This window comes from Taudactylus pleione, unplaced genomic scaffold (genome assembly GCF_031769625.1).
Source record: "Taudactylus pleione unplaced genomic scaffold, aTauple2 ptg002447l, whole genome shotgun sequence".
Classification (NCBI taxonomy): Eukaryota; Metazoa; Chordata; class Amphibia; order Anura; family Myobatrachidae; genus Taudactylus; species Taudactylus pleione.
This window is the reverse complement of record NW_028286831.1, coordinates 63291-76523: the sequence shown is the minus strand read 5'-3', so window position 1 is coordinate 76523 and position 13233 is coordinate 63291. Positions and strand designations below refer to the sequence as shown.

The 13233-nt window shown below is 46.4% G+C and overlaps 1 long non-coding RNA gene across 1 annotated transcript; it reads left to right on the top strand.

Moving 5' to 3' along the window:
* Nucleotides 1–2067: 2067 nt before the first annotated feature.
* LOC148431303 (uncharacterized) lies at nt 2068–12673 on the top strand. Its single transcript, XR_015877216.1, has 2 exons — nt 2068–2216; nt 9750–12673. It is a non-coding gene; the product is annotated as an uncharacterized LOC148431303 (long non-coding RNA).
* Nucleotides 12674–13233: the final 560 nt, after the last annotated feature.

The window sequence follows — 13233 nt, the reverse complement described above, 5'->3', positions numbered from 1 at the left end:
CTATGAGCCTGTCCCTCCCCCTGCAGGGTGACACAGACAGAAGGGAGCTATGAGCCTGTCCCTCCCCCTGCAGGGTGACACAGACAGAAGGGAGCTATGAGCCTGTCCCTCCCCCTGCAGGGTGACACAGACAGAAGGGAGCTATGAGCCTGTCCCTCCCCCTGCAGGGTGACACAGACAGAAGGGAGCTATGAGCCTGTCCCTCCCCCTGCAGGGTGACACAGACAGAAGGGAACTATGAGCCTGTTCCTCCCCCTGCAGGGTGACACAGACCGTAGAGAGCTATGAGTCTGTCCCTCTCCCTGCAGGGTGACACAGACAGAAGGGAGCTATGAGCCTGTCCCTCCCCCTGCAGGGTGACACAGACAGTAGGGAGCTATGAGCCTGTCCCTCCCCCTGAAGGGTGACACAGACAGAAGGGAGCTATGAGCCTGTCCCTGCCCCTGCAGGGTGACACAGACAGTAGGGAGCTATGAGCCTGTCCCTCCCCCTGCAGGGTGACACAGACAGAAGGGAGCTATGAGCCTGTCCCTCCCCCTGCAGGGTGACACAGACAGAAGGGAGCTATGAGCCTGTCCCTCCCCCTGCAGGGTGACACAGACAGAAGGGAGCTATGAGCCTGTCCCTCCCCCTGCAGGGTGACACAGACAGAAGGGAGCTATGAGCCTGTCCCTCCCCCTGCAGGGTGACACAGACAGAAGGGAGCTATGAGCCTGTCCCTCCCCCTGCAGGGTGACACAGACAGAAGGGAGCTATGAGCCTGTCCCTCCCCCTGCAGGGTGACACAGACAGAAGGGAGCTATGAGCCTGTCCCTCCCCCTGCAGGGAGACACAGTGACACAGACAGAAGGGATCTATGAGCCTGTCCCTCCCCCTGCAGGGTGACACAGACAGAAGGGAGCCATGAGCCTGTCCCTCCCCCTGCAGGGTGACACAGACAGAAGGGAGCTATGAGCCTGTCCCTCCCCCTGCAGGGTGACACAGAGAGAGGCAGGGCTGCCCTTTCTCTGAAGGGGAGGGGCAGAGGAGGGAGCTGTGGATAATGTGGGTGGAGCTACAGCAGGGGTGGGGCATCAATTGGCGCGGTAACTAGTTTAAAACTAAATTGTTACCAGTTGGTGCAAAAACGCTGTGAAGGGGCTTCCTGTGTCCTGCCCGCTCCTCTCATTACATTGCCGTTATACCAGAAGCCTGGGACGGTGTGGGATAGGTTAGGATTCTGACCGCCGGGATCCCGTACCCAACCCGATCAGTAGGAGTCCAGCCCAGGGAGCAGATGGCTGATGACAGATGGAGGAATAATGACCATCCCTGTGCGGACATCAATGTCTCCCGGTATCAGTGACTATATAACTCTATCACTGTATTCGTCTCCATCGCTGCGTGGGGGAAGCTGGTGATGGGCGTGTACACAGCGATATGAGCCCCCCCTCAGGGGCTGTACCTGCACACACACGTCACTCTGTGACCGCGCACTGTGGGGGCAGAACCTCACACACACGGTGTAAATGCCGCAATGTCAGCGCCGGGCCCCAATGACCTCACACCCAGCGCCCTGAGCGGTGCCAGCTCTCTGTATGCTGTAAGGTGGCACTTCCCCTGCACCGGGCATGGCCAGGTCATCAGAATAACACAGGCTGACACAGAATGGGGCCCAGTGCACGATATGTGATCACGGCGCTGGGATGTATCATCCGGCACACGCAGGGACAGGGGCTCGGAAGCGAGCCGTCATTACCACGTGTCGGGGCAACTGCGCGGCTGCCATTACCTGGGGAGGGTTGGCTATAATGGGCACGTCATGCATTGCGTCCCCCAGAGAAAGGTCATATCTTTGGGTAAGCCCAGGAAGCCTCAAATACAGAATGATAAATGGGCCCCAATGACAGGGAGGGTGGAGACTACATACAGGGGGAGGAGCCTGCATAGCAGCTGGCTCCGCCCACGTAGTGACAAACCACGTGCCTTCTCTGGCCAATGGCAAGCGGCCTGAGGGCAGGGTGGGTCGGGACAGAAAATAAAACCTCAGAAATCGGGGCGGGCCTGTACATTGCGCTGCCCAATAGCGTCCTCACACTGGGTTATAGACATCGGCCGAATCCAATCAGCATGCGTCCCGCCTGCCCGCTCCCTCCTGCAGTCAGCCAATGAGAAGGCGGCTGGCGGGAGATGTATAAGAGGCTCCCAGAGAGGAATGTCAGCGCCTGGCACAGCCGGTGAGTGTCCCCTCCGCGGCCTGGTACTCACTGCCTTCCCCAGCACGTACTAATACCCACCCCGCCGCCGCCGCCGCCTGGGTGCGGGGAGAGGACAAGATGGCGGCCGTGCCGGGAGATTTCCGTTAAGATGGCGGTCACTTCCGGCCCTCACGTTTCCCTACCTCCCCCCCTCCATGTAATATATCCCCCTCCCTGAGACACATTGTATATTATACTGTATTATATCACACTGACCCCCCATGTAATATATCCCCCTCCCTGAGACACATTGTATATTATACTGTATTATATCACACTGACCCCCCCCATGTAATATATCCCCCTCCCTGTGACACATTGTATATTATACTGTATTATATCACACTGACCCCCCCTCCATGTAATATATCCCCCTCCCTGTGACACATTGTATATTATACTGTATTATATCACACTGACCCCCCCCCCCATGTAATATATCCCCCTCCCTGAGACACATTGTATATTATACTGTATTATATCACACTGACCCCCCCATGTAATATATCCCCCTCCCTGAGACACATTGTATATTATACTGTATTATATCACACTGACCCCCCGTGTAATATATCCCCCTCCCTGTGACTCATTGTATATTATACTGTATTATATCACACTGACCCCCCCATGTAATATATCCCCCTCCCTGTGACTCATTGTATATTATACTGTATTATATCACACTGACCCCCCCATGTAATATATCCCCCTCCCTGAGACACATTGTATATTATACTGTATTATATCACACTGACCCCCCCATGTAATATATCCCCCTCCCTGAGACACATTGTATATTATACTGTATTATATCACACTGACCCCCCGTGTAATATATCCCCCTCCCTGAGACACATTGTATATTATACTGTATTATATCACACTGACCCCCCCATGTAATATATCCCCCTCCCTGAGACACATTGTATATTATACTGTATTATATCACACTGACCCCCCGTGTAATATATCCCCCTCCCTGAGACACATTGTATATTATACTGTATTATATCACACTGACCCCCCCATGTAATATATCCCCCTCCCTGTGACTCATTGTATATTATACTGTATTATATCACACTGACCCCCCCATGTAATATATCCCCCTCCCTGTGACTCATTGTATATTATACTGTATTATATCACACTGACCCCCCCATGTAATATATCCCCCTCCCTGAGACACATTGTATATTATACTGTATTATATCACACTGACCCTCCCCCATGTAATATATCCCCCTCCCTGTGACACATTGTATATTATACTGTATTATATCACACTGACCCTCCCCCATGTAATATATCCCCCTCCCTGAGACACATTGTATATTATACTGTATTATATCACACTGACCCCCCCATGTAATATATCCCCCTCCCTGTGACACATTGTATATTATACTGTATTATATCACACTGACCCCCCGTGTAATATATCCCCCTCCCTGTGACACATTGTATATTATACTGTATTATATCACACTGACCCCCCCCGTGTAATATATCCCCCTCCCTGAGACACATTGTATATTATACTGTATTATATCACACTGACCCCCCCATGTAATATATCCCCCTCCCTGAGACACATTGTATATTATACTGTATTATATCACACTGACCCCCCCATGTAATATATATCCCCCTCCCTGTGACACATTGTATATTATACTGTATTATATCACACTGACCCCCTCCATGTAATATATCCCCCTCCCTATGACACATTGTATATTATACTGTATTATATCACACTGACCCCCCATGTAATATATCCCCCTCCCTGTGACACATTGTATATTATACTGTATTATATCACACTGACCCCCCATGTAATATATCCCCCTCCCTGTGACACATTGTATATTATACTGTATTATATCACACTGACCCCCCCATGTAATATATCCCCCTCCCTGTGACACATTGTATATTATACTGTATTATATCACACTGACCCCCCCCGTGTAATATATCCCCCTCCCTGTGACACATTGTATATTATACTGTATTATATCACACTGACCCTCCCCCATGTAATATATCCCCCTCCCTGAGACACATTGTATATTATACTGTATTATATCACACTGACCCCCCCATGTAATATATCCCCCTCCCTGTGACACATTGTATATTATACTGTATTATATCACACTGACCCCCCGTGTAATATATCCCCCTCCCTGTGACACATTGTATATTATACTGTATTATATCACACTGACCCCCCCCGTGTAATATATCCCCCTCCCTGAGACACATTGTATATTATACTGTATTATATCACACTGACCCCCCCATGTAATATATCCCCCTCCCTGAGACACATTGTATATTATACTGTATTATATCACACTGACCCCCCCATGTAATATATCCCCCTCCCTGTGACACATTGTATATTATACTGTATTATATCACACTGACCCCCCCATGTAATATATCCCCCTCCCTGTGACACATTGTATATTATACTGTATTATATCACACTGACCCCCTCCATGTAATATATCCCCCTCCCTGAGACACATTGTATATTATACTGTATTATATCACACTGACCCCCCCATGTAATATATCCCCCTCCCTGTGACACATTGTATATTATACTGTATTATATCACACTGACCCCCCGTGTAATATATCCCCCTCCCTGTGACACATTGTATATTATACTGTATTATATCACACTGACCCCCCATGTAATATATCCCCCTCCCTGTGACACATTGTATATTATACTGTATTATATCACACTGACCCCCCATGTAATATATCCCCCTCCCTGTGACACATTGTATATTATACTGTATTATATCACACTGACCCCCCCATGTAATGTATCCCCCTCCCTGTGACACATTGTATATTATACTGTATTATATCACACTGACCCCCCATGTAATATATCCCCCTCCCTGTGACACATTGTATATTATACTGTATTATATCACACTGACCCCCCATGTAATATATCCCCCTCCCTGTGACACATTGTATATTATACTGTATTATATCACACTGACCCCCCCATGTAATATATCCCCCTCCCTGTGACACATTGTATATTATACTGTATTATATCACACTGACCCCCCCCGTGTAATATATCCCCCTCCCTGTGACACATTGTATATTATACTGTATTATATCACACTGACCCCCCCATGTAATATATCCCCCTCCCTGTGACACATTGTATATTATACTGTATTATATCACACTGACCCCCCGTGTAATATATCCCCCTCCCTGTGACACATTGTATATTATACTGTATTATATCACACTGACCCCCCATGTAATATATCCCCCTCCCTGTGACACATTGTATATTATACTGTATTATATCACACTGACCCCCCATGTAATATATCCCCCTCCCTGTGACACATTGTATATTATACTGTATTATATCACACTGACCCCCCATGTAATATATCCCCCTCCCTGTGACACATTGTATATTATACTGTATTATATCACACTGACCCCCCCCGTGTAATATATCCCCCTCCCTGTGACACATTGTATATTATACTGTATTATATCACACTGACCCTCCCCATGTAATATATCCCCCTCCCTGTGACACATTGTATATTATACTGTATTATATCACACTGACCCCCCCCATGTAATATATCCACCTCCCTGTGACACATTGTATATTATACTGTATTATATCACACTGACCCTCCCCCATGTAATATATCCCCCTCCCTGTGATACATTGTATATTATACTGTATTATATCACACTGACCCACCCCATGTAATATATCCCCCTCCCTGTGACACATTGTATATTATACTGTATTATATCACACTGACCCCCCCATGTAATATATCCCCCTCCCTATGACACATTGTATATTATACTGTATTATATCACACTGACCCCCCCATGTAATATATCCCCCTCCCTGTGACACATTGTATATTATACTGTATTATATCACACTGACCCTCCCCCATGTAATATATCCCCCTCCCTATGACACATTGTATATTATACTGTATTATATCACACTGACCCCCCATGTAATATATCCCCCTCCCTGTGACACATTGTATATTATACTGTATTATATCACACTGACCCCCCATGTAATATATCCTCCTCCCTGTGACACATTGTATATTATACTGTATTCTATCACACTGACCCACCCATGTAATATATCCCCCTCCCTGTGACACATTGTATATTATACTGTATTATATCACACTGACCCCCCCATGTAATATATCCCCCTCCCTGTGACATTGTATATTATACTGTATTATATCACACTGACCCTCCCCCATGTAATATATCGCCCTCCCTGAGACACATTGTATATTATACTGTATTATATCACACTGACCCCCCATGTAATATATCCTCCTCCCTGTGACACATTGTATATTATACTGTATTATATCACACTGACCCCCCCCATGTAATATATCCCCCTCCCTGTGACACATTGTATATTATACTGTATTATATCACACTGACCCCCCATGTAATATATCCCCCTCCCTGAGACACATTGTATATTATACTGTATTATATCACACTGACCCCCCCATGTAATATATCCCCCTCCCTGTGACACATTGTATATTATACTGTATTATATCACACTGACCCCCCGTGTAATATATCCCCCTCCCTGTGACACATTGTATATTATACTGTATTATATCACACTGACCCCCCGTGTAATATATCCCCCTCCCTGTGACACATTGTATATTATACTGTATTATATCACACTGACCCCCCATGTAATATATCCCCCTCCCTGTGACACATTGTATATTATACTGTATTATATCACACTGACCCCCCATGTAATATATCCCCCTCCCTGTGACACATTGTATATTATACTGTATTATATCACACTGACCCCCCCCGTGTAATATATCCCCCTCCCTGTGACACATTGTATATTATACTGTATTATATCACACTGACCCTCCCCATGTAATATATCCCCCTCCCTGTGACACATTGTATATTATACTGTATTATATCACACTGACCCCCCCCATGTAATATATCCCCCTCCCTGTGACACATTGTATATTATACTGTATTATATCACACTGACCCTCCCCCATGTAATATATCCCCCTCCCTGTGATACATTGTATATTATACTGTATTATATCACACTGACCCCCCCCATGTAATATATCCCCCTCCCTGTGACACATTGTATATTATACTGTATTATATCACACTGACCCCCCCATGTAATATATCCCCCTCCCTGTGACACATTGTATATTATACTGTATTATATCACACTGACCCCCCCATGTAATATATCCCCCTCCCTGTGACACATTGTATATTATACTGTATTATATCACACTGACCCTCCCCCATGTAATATATCCCCCTCCCTATGACACATTGTATATTATACTGTATTATATCACACTGACCCCCCATGTAATATATCCCCCTCCCTGTGACACATTGTATATTATACTGTATTATATCACACTGACCCCCCATGTAATATATCCTCCTCCCTGTGACACATTGTATATTATACTGTATTCTATCACACTGACCCACCCATGTAATATATCCCCCTCCCTGTGACACATTGTATATTATACTGTATTCTATCACACTGACCCCCCCATGTAATATATCCCCCTCCCTGTGACATTGTATATTATACTGTATTATATCACACTGACCCTCCCCCATGTAATATATCCCCCTCCCTGAGACACATTGTATATTATACTGTATTATATCACACTGACCCCCCATGTAATATATCCTCCTCCCTGTGACACATTGTATATTATACTGTATTATATCACACTGACCCCCCCCATGTAATATATCCCCCTCCCTGTGACACATTGTATATTATACTGTATTATATCACACTGACCCCCCATGTAATATATCCCCCTCCCTGTGACTCATTGTATATTATACTGTATTATATCACACTGACCCCCCCATGTAATATATCTCCCTCCCTGTGACACGTATATTGTACTGTATTATATCACAATGACTCCCCATGTAATATATCCCCCTCCCTGTGACACGTATATTATACAGTATTATATCACAATGACCCCCCATGTAATATATCCCCCTCCCTGTTACACATTGTATATTATACTGTATTATATCACACTGACCCCCTCCATGTAATATATCCCCCTCCCTGTGACATATTGTATATTATACTGTATTATATCACACTGACCCCCCCATGTGATATATCCCCCTCCCTGTGACACATAGTATATTATACTGTATTATATCACACTGACACCCCCCGTGTAATATATCCCCCTCCCTGTGACACATTGTATATTATACTGTATTATATCACACTGACCCCCCCATGTAATATATTTCTCTCTTACTGTGATACATTGTATATTATACTGTATATCGCAGTCTCCCCATGTAATATAGCCCTCTCCATGTGATTCAGTATAATGTACAATATCATTGGTGTTTTGCTTAGTTGCCGTCAGTGCCTCTGACCACTTGCCCTTGCGTTGGTACAGGATCACAGCACCTGAATAGATTCTCACCCGCTACTGGCTTCAGTGAGTTACCCTACCGTTGCCCTACTGTCTGACCTACCCAGTCTGTGATGTTATATGCGCGTTGTGTATTTACACTATGTCATTGTGTTATGGTGTAATGTTTTGGGTTACCATGTATGGTGCTACGGACATTTTGTTGCGCCATATAAATAAAAGTTGGTCATAGTAAAGTATAGAAGCACTCCCAGGTATACGCAACCATTGAGGCGTGAACTTGCGCACGGTACCATTTCCCCTGGGGTTACTCCCTTGCGGGCTTAGCCTATTAGTGCTATGAACCAGCTGAACGTGTCAGCCAGGCGATGTGTGTCCTGGAACGTGTGCTTAGCATGTAGCTCTCGGTGCATGTGATTGGTCCAGCTGCTTTCTGTCTGTCTATTACTACATGCCGGCAAGACGGCTACAGCCTTCATCGGGCAGCAATGAGATCTTATTCATCTTAGGGTCACCTCCATTATTTCTCTTTCTCTTAGATGTGACGTTGTCTGCTCATTACATTATGTTCTCAGTACACAAGTATTTGGCGCCTTCCAATCTATAGTCACTGGTTATATGTAATACTACAATCTTACTGACGCCAACCTTCCTCCTTACCCAGCTTACTACAGATCTCAGCCCAGAACCCTTCCTCCATGCTGTGCCTACCCCTGGAACTCCTCGCCTGAACGTCTTGCCAAGTATCCGCCGAGTAACCGCAGGGCCGTGCTCACAGCTCGCCTAGTATCTGCCATCGCTATTGGACATATCTGTGTATGGATTCCCCCAGACTTGGCAAACGCTAAACGAATCGGCTAACTGGCGGAGGCGCTGAGGGAAAGCCCAAGGCCGCAGTTACTGCGCTTGTTTATTAACCTTGTGTAACTTTACCCATTGTCCTGTAACAATATACATCTGTTACTTTTCGTTACAGTGACAAGAGTTGGGATAGAAGAAAGTGAACAGTCTCTTCTCGAAGTTGATGTGTTGGAAGCTGGGAAAATGGAGAAGTGTAAGGTTCTGAGCGACTTTGACGAGGGGCAAATCGTGATGGCGAGACGCCTGGGTGAGAGCATCTCCAGCACGGCAGAACTGGTTGGGTGTTCCCAGGATGCCGTTATTAGTACCTACCAAAAGTGGTCCAAGGAAGAACAACCAGCGAGCAGGCAGCAAGGCCACGGGCGCCCCACGACTCATTGACGCGCATGGGGAGTGAAGGCTAGCCCGTCTGGCCCGGTGTAAGCGCACAGTACATCGCAGCTTGCTGCATAGCCACAGACTGGTCAGAGCGCCCCTGTCCACAGATGAAAGTGCCTGCAATGGGCATGTGAGCGTCAGAACTGTACCATGGAGCAATGGAAGATGGTACCGCGCCTGCATCCAGGGTGCAATGCCACTGACTGGTAATAAAACTCTGGGTGATCATTGGCAGCATCTGGCACGCATTGTCACCTCCATCCGGCGTGCCACAGATAACTGCTACACTTAGTGCTGGGGCCAGACGTAGCATCCGCGTTCCAAAAGTGCAGTGTTCCCTTTCTACTATGGGGTACACGTGTCCCATGGCTGACCCCCACGTGTAGATCTATAATATACTTGTTATTATAATTTGTTATGTATTATGTGGATAATGCTGGCAGTATTCAGCTGCGTGTATTTAAATATTTAATTTTCACTCTGGAATTTATGGAGAGATCTTATACAGAAAATGGTTTCTCACACAAGCGTGTTTCACCAGTCGCAAAGATCTGTGTGTCGGCTATGACCCGTCAGGCCTGTGCCAGAGTTCTGCTCTATGCCGATGTGTTTTGCAATTGGAACTTTTTGTTTTATATCTGCATACGGCGAGGTACATTACCGAAGTATCACGCTGCCAGTATAGTATTATTAGCAGTGTGAGTGACAGAGAGGGAGCGTTTGGGGGGGGAGGAAATGGGGAGAATCAGCAGTGTATCCGGCGGCGTGTCACATCCTGCAGCTTCGTACGCAGAAAAGTGGGCCTCTGCCATTCTGAACGACCATAGACTGACTTGAGCAACTGACTGAGGCCCTTCGTTAGCAAACACAGATTTAAGTTAAAGTTTGATCCAATCATCACAACAATTTTATATAAAGGACGGAGGGCACTCAACAGGGCTCGGCAACGAATGTGAAACAAAACCAGACGGAGCCGGTGGTATATGCCAACGTTTCAGCGCTCAATCGCTTTTATCAAGCCATGTCACTTTTTTTTTGGGCACCTGTAAGTGTTGGGTGCCTGATGGAGCTATTCAATTGTTTTGCTGATTGGGTGCGAGTGCTGCTGTTGCCCTTTATGTCTGCTCACACCCTCCCTGCGGTGGTGAGCAAGCCGGGCTTATACAGCAGTTTTGGTCGTGCGCCCAATGGTTTACAAAGGTTTAGGTGCTTACTTGCTACACACGGTGCATTTGGGCGCAACATAGAATGTGACAACAGATAAGACCCTCGTGGCCCATCCAGTCTGCCCCTTTAGATAGGAGACGGATAAATAGATGAGACTGATTGAATAGATATGAGACAGACCTGTAGGGCCTGATGCAGAGATGTACGGTATTTTACAGCCACAGGGAAGTCGCTGTGCGATACCGTCCAACTAATATGCGAATGCAGCCGGAGGTGCCTGGTGTATTTACAGAACAGCGTCCCATCTTCTGCGAGACCCTTGGCAATATAAGTGACCCTGAGGTTACACACTTTGCTCTCCGTAGCCGAGGCCAGAAAGACGCAGACCGTGACCCTCCCTGAAAACGAGGGGCTACACGCGTCTGGCAAGGTTGGCTGGTACCGCCCCCATACAGCACTTTGCGGTGCTGCCAGAGAGCTAGCGGAAGACTGGTGCATGAGCAGTACAGGTCCTGCTCGAGTACCCATCAAACATCGGGGCGGTACTCAAAGCATCGCGTTTGCGGGCTACTCTGAATCAGACCCATATACGTGTAACACCCCTTTCCCAGGTCTGCCTATGGGAAAGGTTTCTGTATTAGGATAGCCGTGCTCCCCGTTATGTCTCCTACGCACTGCCTCCGCCTTAGTCACCAATCGCGTAGCGTTCAGGACCTCTACCACACTGGAGGGGAAACTAAAGGAACCCTCTGCCCACCTACTAGACGCATAAAAAGAATAGCCGTGCTTCAGGCTGGTCTGTAGAAGCCACTTTGGTACATTTATTGCTAAAGTGTGAGCGCCACTAAATATTGCGCACTGCGATTGCACCATACATTTCTATGCGATAACAGCGCGTATCTGCTTGCGGGCACACGCCTCGCGCCATGTGTAGTGTGATTCTTCTTACGCAGCAAAGATGTGGCAGGACACAGCTGTAGGTGACTCTTCCTAATAAACGTTCCCTCGCTGACTATGTGAAACCCTGATTAATTGGTGTGTACATTACAGACACAACCAGCAAATGGACAGTTCTATAATACACATGAAATGGACAAATACCATGCTTGTAATGTTCATACCCGTCGCTCTAGCAAACCATGCTCAAAGTGATAAAGATGGTTTCCTCCAGGAATTATCCCACGATGGCTGTATGTCCCCTGGTGCGAGAGGAAGCAGTTTCCCATGTCCGCTATGCAATGGCCTAGGCTGCCTTTCTCCAGGAGGGTATTAGGGCTTGTGCATGGGATTCTACAAGGTGCAGATCTCCGCACCTCCTGTTATCCATCGCCAGCTTACATTCAGAAAATGACTACAGCTCCCAGCATGTTCTTTCTGCATTGTATTTGTATGTCTCAGCCTCATATGCTGTATTAGGTAAATGACTACAGCTCCCAGCATGTTCTTGCTGCATTGTATTTGTATGTCTCAGCCTCATATGCTGTATTAGGTAAATGACTACAGCTCCCAGCATGTTCTTGCTGCATTGTATTTGTATGTCTCAGCCTCATATGCTGTATTAGGTAAATGACTACAGCTCCCAGCATGTTCTTTCTGCATTGTAGTTGTATGTCCCAGCCTCATATGCTGTATTAGGTGAATGACTACAGCTCCCAGCATGTTCTTTCTGCATTGTAGTTGTATGTCCCAGCCTCATATGCTGTATTAGGTAAATGACTACAGCTCCCAGCATGTTCTTTCTGCATTGTAGTTGTATGTCCCAGCCTCATATGCTGTATTAGGTGAATGACTACAGCTCCCAGCATGTTCTTTCTGCATTGTAGTTGTATGTCCCAGCCTCATATGCTGTATTAGGTGAATGACTACAGCTCCCAGCATGTTCTTTCTGCATTGTATTTGTATGTCTCAGCCTCATATGCTGTATTAGGTAAATGACTACAGCTCCCAGCATGTTCTTTCTGCATTGTATTTGTATGTCCCAGGCTCATATGCTGTATTAGGTAAATGACTACAGCTCCCAGCATGTTCTTGCTGCATTGTATTTGTATGTCTCA